This window comes from Trichogramma pretiosum, unplaced genomic scaffold, assembly GCF_000599845.2.
Source record: "Trichogramma pretiosum strain Unisexual culture from Peru unplaced genomic scaffold, Tpre_2.0 scaffold4, whole genome shotgun sequence".
Lineage (NCBI taxonomy): Eukaryota > Metazoa > Arthropoda > Insecta > Hymenoptera > Trichogrammatidae > Trichogramma > Trichogramma pretiosum.
Window position 1 is genome coordinate 2,104,931 of NW_019641688.1, and position 7,973 is coordinate 2,112,903.

Consider the following 7,973-nt stretch of genomic DNA (forward strand, 5'->3'; position numbering starts at 1 on the left):
TTATTAGTTCCACAACTCTTGGCCTTTCCTCGCGGAATCGGTAAGGCCTGTGTGCTACGGCTGGTGCTGGTGCTGGTGCTGGAGCTGCTGCTGCAGCGTACTCGATGATTTATCGAGAAACTTGGCGCTTGGCCGCCGCTGGCCGGGCTCGGGCAGCGAATAATAGTCCTCGCACGCTCGTTGCAACGTCGATTTAAAGTTTTCGGAGAGCAAAAGTAGCAAAATAGTCGTGGCGGTGGTGGTAGTAGTAGTCTAGTATAGTCTCGTAGTGGCCGGTATAGTCACACACGCAGCAGGGCCCGATAGCTGAGGCACACGAATGCGCACCGATTGCGGGAGGTGGAGTTGCCGAAGAGAGAGAGAGAGAGAGAGAGAGAGAGAAGACATTTTTATGGATATCCAGGACGGACAGCCTGTGCACTGAGTGACTAAGACTACTTCGAAAGCTTTGATATGGACTCGCGTTTGAGTAATGGACTTGCTTGTTTTTCTTCCTGGAGCGCCCCTATGTGCGCGCAATGTTATATATCAGGCAGAGCTATTGATCTCCTTGCGTAGCTGCTATACCGCTGCTGCTACTGCTGATGCCGTTCTGAGGAATTCCGATTGCGAGTACGTGTATTGATGGATTCGATTATCAGCTCAAGGCTGGGTCCGATTTCACAGCTACGCACACATGCACACACCTACACATATAGCCGCGTGACTTTGTTCTCTCGCAGCAGCAATGTTTCCGTTATATCGACGTGGAGTTTCTGCTACCCCGAGGCTAAGCTAAAGATATTTCGATGGACAAATCGTACACGGGAAATCAATTATTTCGAAAGACTTGGGCGCGCAGCTCGCAGCATTATCATGCCACAGCTTCTTAATGATGAAATAAAAGGAAAACTTTTTAGCCCTTAATCATGTTGCAGGAGATTGAGATCCACTCGTCGCTACTGCAGCACCGCGCTTCAAGTGAGCCTTCAGCCATTGGAATTTAAAATTACGCGCGCGCCCGAGCTATAGAATGTATTTTAAACAGAAAAGAGAGAACATAGGGCGAGCGAGAAAGAGAGAGAGAGAGGAAATTTATTCCACAAGAAAAAGAAGAGTGGGGAGGTAGAGGAAGAGAGAGAGAGAGAGAGAGAGAGAGAGAGGAAAAAAAGTTTCTTTCCCACAGAAACTATTTGAAACAAAGTTGCGGTCATTTAAAAGTTTTGAACAAACCCCAAATTAAGTCATAAAAGCTGCATACATCGGATTAGCCTGATCTCATTGATATACAATTCGTTGGCTTGGGAGCTTGGCGCATCATAATATAAGTATATAAAAGCTCTTCATGAATTTCTATGTTTTTCATACATAACATTGGGTAATTTATTTGCATTTATATAAATACAGAAATACGCATGAGCTACATACGCGCAGATCGTCTCTTTTTCGTTGGCTGCAAAGACGAAAAGCAGCGTGCTTGATTAAAGAGAAGCGGGAAAAAAGGGCGAAAAAAAAAATTCCAAACGAATTGCTAATCTACACTATACTGACACGGCAGGCAGGCGGAGGGTATCGTTCAAGCCGGCAAACGATTTTTTTTGCCGCCTCCCTTCCTCGTCCGCCAACAATTTCTAAACGAGAACGTTTGGCTACACTAGTCCGGCTCGCTGCAACGCGAAACGCGCGAGCCGTGCAACATTTTTTCCACGGTTTACGTTTCAACACGCCTATATACCGTTTACCTGTGTGTATGTAGCAGTTACAGAGAGGGACGATTTTGAAGTTTCACCAGACAGGAATGAGCAATTTGGACAGTTTTGTTAAATGCATACATTTAGTTAAAAGACCGACGAGTGTTGACTCGCACGCACGAGAATGTGTGGGGGTGTGTGCGTGTGTGTATACGCACATACTTTTAAGGCCATAACTATCTCTACTATACTGTCCTGTATAAAAAGCACGCGCGAGAACGGCCGTCAGCGATAGATAGCCGTGTGCCCGGCTTTTGGCTTTACCCAGAGAGTACGCCCACCAGTCAGTTATTTCCTACGTTCGAAGATTCATTTGCGGTCGTCGATATATATTTGTATTTCTGCATACGTACACTACACTACGCGGATTGCGATCGAGCTGTTCTCACCCTTCTCCGCGGGGGCTAGTGAAAAATATCAATTTCGATCGGACGAAAGCGGAGCACTAGCCTTGGCGTAAATTACATTTCAAGGCTCGCGTACGAACTCAAATCCGTGCATCAATACTTTGTTTTTTTTCGTCGTCTATTGTTATCTATTCTCATTTCAGTTTCATTTTTAATCGAATAGCAGCAGTAGTTACGTTCTCTTTTTTGGTGTGCACGAGACGAGAATTAATCAGGGCGATACAGTAAAAGCATAAAGACTTGCCACGACATCGAACTGGTATCGAACCATGGCGTACCGAGTAATATTCAAACAATGTTATGTTCGTTTATTCTGCTGCAAAGTTGAATGCCATCGCTAAATACTAAATGACACGGCAGAAATTTGTTTACATTTTCATAACAATCACACGCATTGTTTACACTTAGTTTATATCGTACTTCAAGTACAAATAAGTATACAGGCGGGAAAAACGGCACGTTCCTCTCGTCGCATTTGCCGTTGATGAATTACTGCTGCAGCGTGCATATCATACATGTTATACGTGTATTTTTTCAAAATGAAACTCGGGGAATAATAAAATAGCGTATTACACACGCGCACCCCGGCGCGGGCGCGAGATTGTATTACACGTAAAAACGTACACGCAAATATAAAGCAGGACTTATTGCGCGATCGCACGTGTGTGCATGCTCGCGGGTAGTTTTGCGTGTGGCGGCGCTACGTTATATACGTACACTATCGCACTGACGCTTTCTTCGGGGCGCGAAAGCGTACCAAGAGCTATTTGTGGCAGCTACTTACGTTGAAATATAATTCTTCATTGCCAAGAATAATCGTATACACAAACCGAGAGAGTGCGGGGATATACATAATTGACCTGTACTACATGACGATTTTTTTTCGAAGCACTCGTGATAACTAATAAATCAAGTTAGATTGAAAATTATACTCGAAGGACTTAGCTCATGGAGGATCTCCAGTTTGAGAAGTGAATAATTTGTTATCTAATTAACCGATACTTTGACGATAACAACAAAATGCTTGTTCAGTGAGAGGATAACTTTATTCGATTTTTATAGAACCTTATTTTTAGAGACTTTATTTACGCGTAAAATAAGTTTCAAAATATCAATATTGAATCGGCAATCGATTATAATAATTCGATTATAAAAATATATCGATTGGAATAATTTTTTCTATAGATAAAATTTGTAAAAAAAAATTATGTGCTGTTTTTGGAGAATTTTGTTGAAGTTTCACTGCTTACAGTTATTCGTACATAATGTTCACTGATTTTAAAAATTATTTGTATTCTTGTTGAAAAATGTAAGAAAAATTCTTGGAGAATATTCAAGACTGTTGGAATATTAGGAATAATCCAGAATTTGCTTTGTATTGTAACAAGACAAGATTCATGGTAATCAAAGGTGGCATATTTGATTTTGAGCTTTTGGATTTGATCAACAGATGTTGTATTTCGAATGTGCAAGTGGTAAATAAATGTTCGTAGAGCATATATGTACAGTTGAAAGTCATCAATTGTCATAATGTTCATTCACTTCATTGACATAATAAAAAATATTTTTCCAAAATCACATGTTTTTGTAATACAAATGTATACTAAACTAAATGGTTTGCCTTGCCATTCAAATTCATATTGTCCTCCTACCTGCAAAATATCAACGCGTTCACTTTAGATCTACGCGATGTATGTGTTGATAGTCGCACGTTTTACATTAATTACAGGCAATACGTCAGTATCCTTGACGTTTTAATTAAGCTAGATTATCATGTGTCTCTCGTTTGCAAATGTTCGAAACAATTTTTTAACGATTTTTCGTTTTTGTATCCACTCGCGCACGTGCGTAAATATAACTACATCGAGCGCTCCGTTACTGCTGGCGCCGAATTAACAGCTGTATCGAACTCGCCCACTCAAAATCGATGATTAATATTTGTCATTACTCTTTCGTGATTAAAACATTGCAAATCTTCGTTTTCGATTATTCATGTTGCGCGCGAACTGTGTACGTCCAAACGATCCAGCTCGTGCCGACGGCAGCTCGAGTCATTGTGAATAATTTTTTCATTCCATAAAATCCTGCCTGCTTGCCTGAGTATGTCTCTCATTCCGGCTTTTCGGAGGGCAAATGATACGATTTCCCAACGAGGAAGCGATGTACTTTTATTTCGGAATTTCGATGTGTAAAAATAACAACAGCGAGAGACCGTGTCTTTAGAAATAGACATCGGATTGCTCGCGTATTTTGTATAATAAGCTGCAGCCTGCCTCTGTCTCCCTCTTTCTCTTTCTCTCTCTCTCCTCTCGAGATAGAGCCCGGGTATTTATGTATATATATTATACATATATAGATAGAAAGTCTGCAACACGCCTATTGTTGGACGTCTACGGGATAATGAATGTCGTCGCAATGGAACGCAGAGGCGGATTAAATAGCTCTATATCTGCGTCGCGCGCACCGGTTCTCGGGCTATTCATTGAACAGAACTAAATTTGCCGTCGAACAGACGTCGTCATTTGTTTTCTCTACGCGTTATTCACCGATTTTCCATATAGATCTCTCTTTCTTTCTCTTTCTCGTCGCAAGTGGTAATGCTCCCTGTGCTCTATCTTCTCGACTCGGTTGTTCATACATTTATTTTATTTTCTTTCTTTTTTTTTCTTCACGTTGGTATAGCACGCACAGTAATATCTGCTAGCCTGTATAGTTTGAAAAGCGCCGAGAATAAAAGTATTAAGTGTGTATAAAGAAAAACCGCCGTGGCGGCCCTGTCGGACTTGGTTAAAAAGCAATCATATCTATATGAAATTCTCGATTACCCGAGCGATACTTTACGATTTCGCATAGAAAGTTTCGCCATTATACTTGTCTTGCAAACAATATAATCCCGAATGATAATTCTTTCTGAATCTATTTTTTCTTCGTCTTCTCTTATCTCGTTTTTTCATCTCGTCCGGCTCTGACTCGAGAGTAATAAAGTGTATAATGATACTCTTTGAAGCGGAGCTACTCGAGCGGTGTACATTATGCAGCACAAGGAGGAAAGTGACCGAGGCCGAGCGTCGAGAAAGAGGAAGGGAGAGGAGAGAGAAACGTTAACATTCCGCTGCAGTGCTTTTCATTCTTGAGTCGATCGAGTTGGAGCGCCCGCGCGCTTAATTTCACCGCGTGATTAGGCGCGATCGATCAAACATCAGTCGATTGGAAAATAATACAAGCTCGCCCATGTATACTCCAGTCAAAGTCAATACACGCTAGTGTTTCGCTCATTAATTGGAGAAAAAAAATGAAAAAAAAAACAAAACTTTTATCAGGAAAAAAGGTACGCACGTCTCGACGGATCCCAACGAAAGAAATATAATAAGCGAGTCGTATACACAGAACAGAGTCACGATTCTCCAGGGTATATTAAATGTGAGCTGCATCCTTTCTTCACTCGCGCGTTGCACTGCCGCGGTAATATTACATAGCGTTGCCACCACCACCACCGCCGCCGCCGCTGATGCTGATGCTGATGCTGTATTTTCGTTTTAAAATATACGTATAAATGCAAGTATACAGAGAGGGGCGTGCGCGCGAGCGCATATTTATATGAGAGCTCTGCTCGCGATCATCTCTCGTCGGCGCGGCGGCGGCGCATCGTAAGGGCTTTAATGGCGTTTCGACGTTAATGACGATTACACGTCGACGCATCACAGATTGTATGCTCTGCATGCAATGCTGGGATAGATGTGTGAGTGTGTGCATGCGCGCGCTTTGCACACGCGCCATATACAACCATTAAAGTGTATATGTGCGTATAAGCTGCGAAGCGATATTTCTCGTTCTCTTTGACAGTCGTGCGCGCCCCGACGAAATGTCTACATCGCGCACAGCACAGATGCGAATATATTTTATATATTTAAAAACTGGATTGGTTAATCCAAACAGACAAACAGATTTGTATAAACGCGAGTCTAGTTGGGAGGAAAAAGATAATGGAATGTTGTGGTTGGCGCGTGCACGAGTGTGCTTCTCTGTGTGCAGATATTTATATATGCACACCATATACATAAGCCATATGCTGCAACGAAAGATCAAAGAAACAATTTGCGGCGAAACGAGCGAAAGTTGTTGCCGCACAGAAAAAAAAAGTCAATCGCTTGGAAACTTGGTACAGAAAAAAGCTCCTTTTTTAATAAAAAAAATTGATGCATTGGCTGACAATTTGGATAGGTCTGTCGCGCTTATAACGTATTTATGTACGTTTAGTCGCGTCCACCGAGAGAGGCTTTCACCTTTTTTAGCACACAACTGATAATTTATCCAACCGAGAGCTGTCGAGCCGTTATCGCTTCTAAATAAAGTCAAAAATTGCCGAAGAGCTTGATGCAAGCTCGTGGCACGCGTGGAAAACAACGGAAAACCCCCAACGCTAGGAAGGGTGAAAAAAAATAGAATAAACAGAGCGCCGAACAACTAGGCCATATTTTGTTCCCGTATCGTCGGACGAGCGCCACGCGCACGTGAATCATCCCCGCGCCAAACAGGATACACAGTATCCAGACCGAAAAGCATGAGCATGAGCACTAGAGAGAGAGAGAGAGAGATTGAATCAGCTGCAGTATACGGCGTGGCTAAAGTATCTGCTCGAGAAGTGTCCGATAAGTATAAAATTAGCGTAAAATCTTGATAGGCACGTTGTACTGGTGTATGATGAATGGTTTATACGCCTAGCTGCGAAATTGGGTGAAAAAAAGGGCCGCGTGAGAGATCGAGAGCGAGACGTTATAACACCCCCGCGCACAGTACCCCTCTGCGAAGATATATTGGTCTGTATATAACGTCGCGAGCGTCGAAGACGAATATGCCTATAGGTATGCCAAGGGGTGTTGGTCATCATATATTTAGTCCCCTCAAGTATGTGTGTGTGCGAGTTGTAAATTCAGCGAGGCGACGATAATAACTCCTCATCTCTCAGGGTAGACTCGAGTTAACGAGAGCTCGCGACTGCGTACGTGTACGTGCATAAACTCATCCGACTTTATAATTCTTATGTATACATAACGACAACCACGGAGCGCGATACTACACACGTATTGCCGCGTTTGTTTTTATCATCCGTGAAAGTTTTTGTAGTAAATTATTAACGCGATACGCTTGAAAAGGCAGTGGATAAAATCGGCGGCATCGGCGAATATAAAGAAAAAAGTCGAGAGCGATGAAATGATTCGCGCGTGCGAGAGCTGTGTACCACCACAGGAAAACAATATATTGTTGCAGCCGTGGGTGGAATGTGTCAAAGTTATATCTGCAGCTAGATTCGCGCGCTCGGGCGAAGCTTATACATACTTGTCCAAAAGTTTGCAACCTCCTTGCTATATCTACGTACGTGGTCACAAAAATCGTATTAAACATGCTCATACATACAACCGATCGCATCATTGTATTTGCTACTCCTTTCACAGGCAGAATTTTTTCTTTCTTTTACCTTTATTTTTATTTTTATTTCGTACTGTTTTATTTATTTTTTTTATTTCACTAAGTTGGTTCATTTTTTTCTCCCAACCGATATATGCAGTACGCGTTTGAACTGGGTGAAAAAATCCTTGGGAAAAAATTCAGCAAAACCAGGATGTGTTTCGAGCTATATACATGCAATTGTTCGTGTAACTTGTAGATGATGAATGCTGGAATTTTTGCTCTGGAAACTCGAGCTTTCTGTCCGCACGTGTGTGTGCACTGTGTATGTGTGCGAGGGAGAAGAGGAGGTGGTGTATGCGAGCGCGCGGCTGCACCTAACAAGAGAAGTTTTGATTAAATTACAAAACCGTGACTTTTTCTCGGCAAA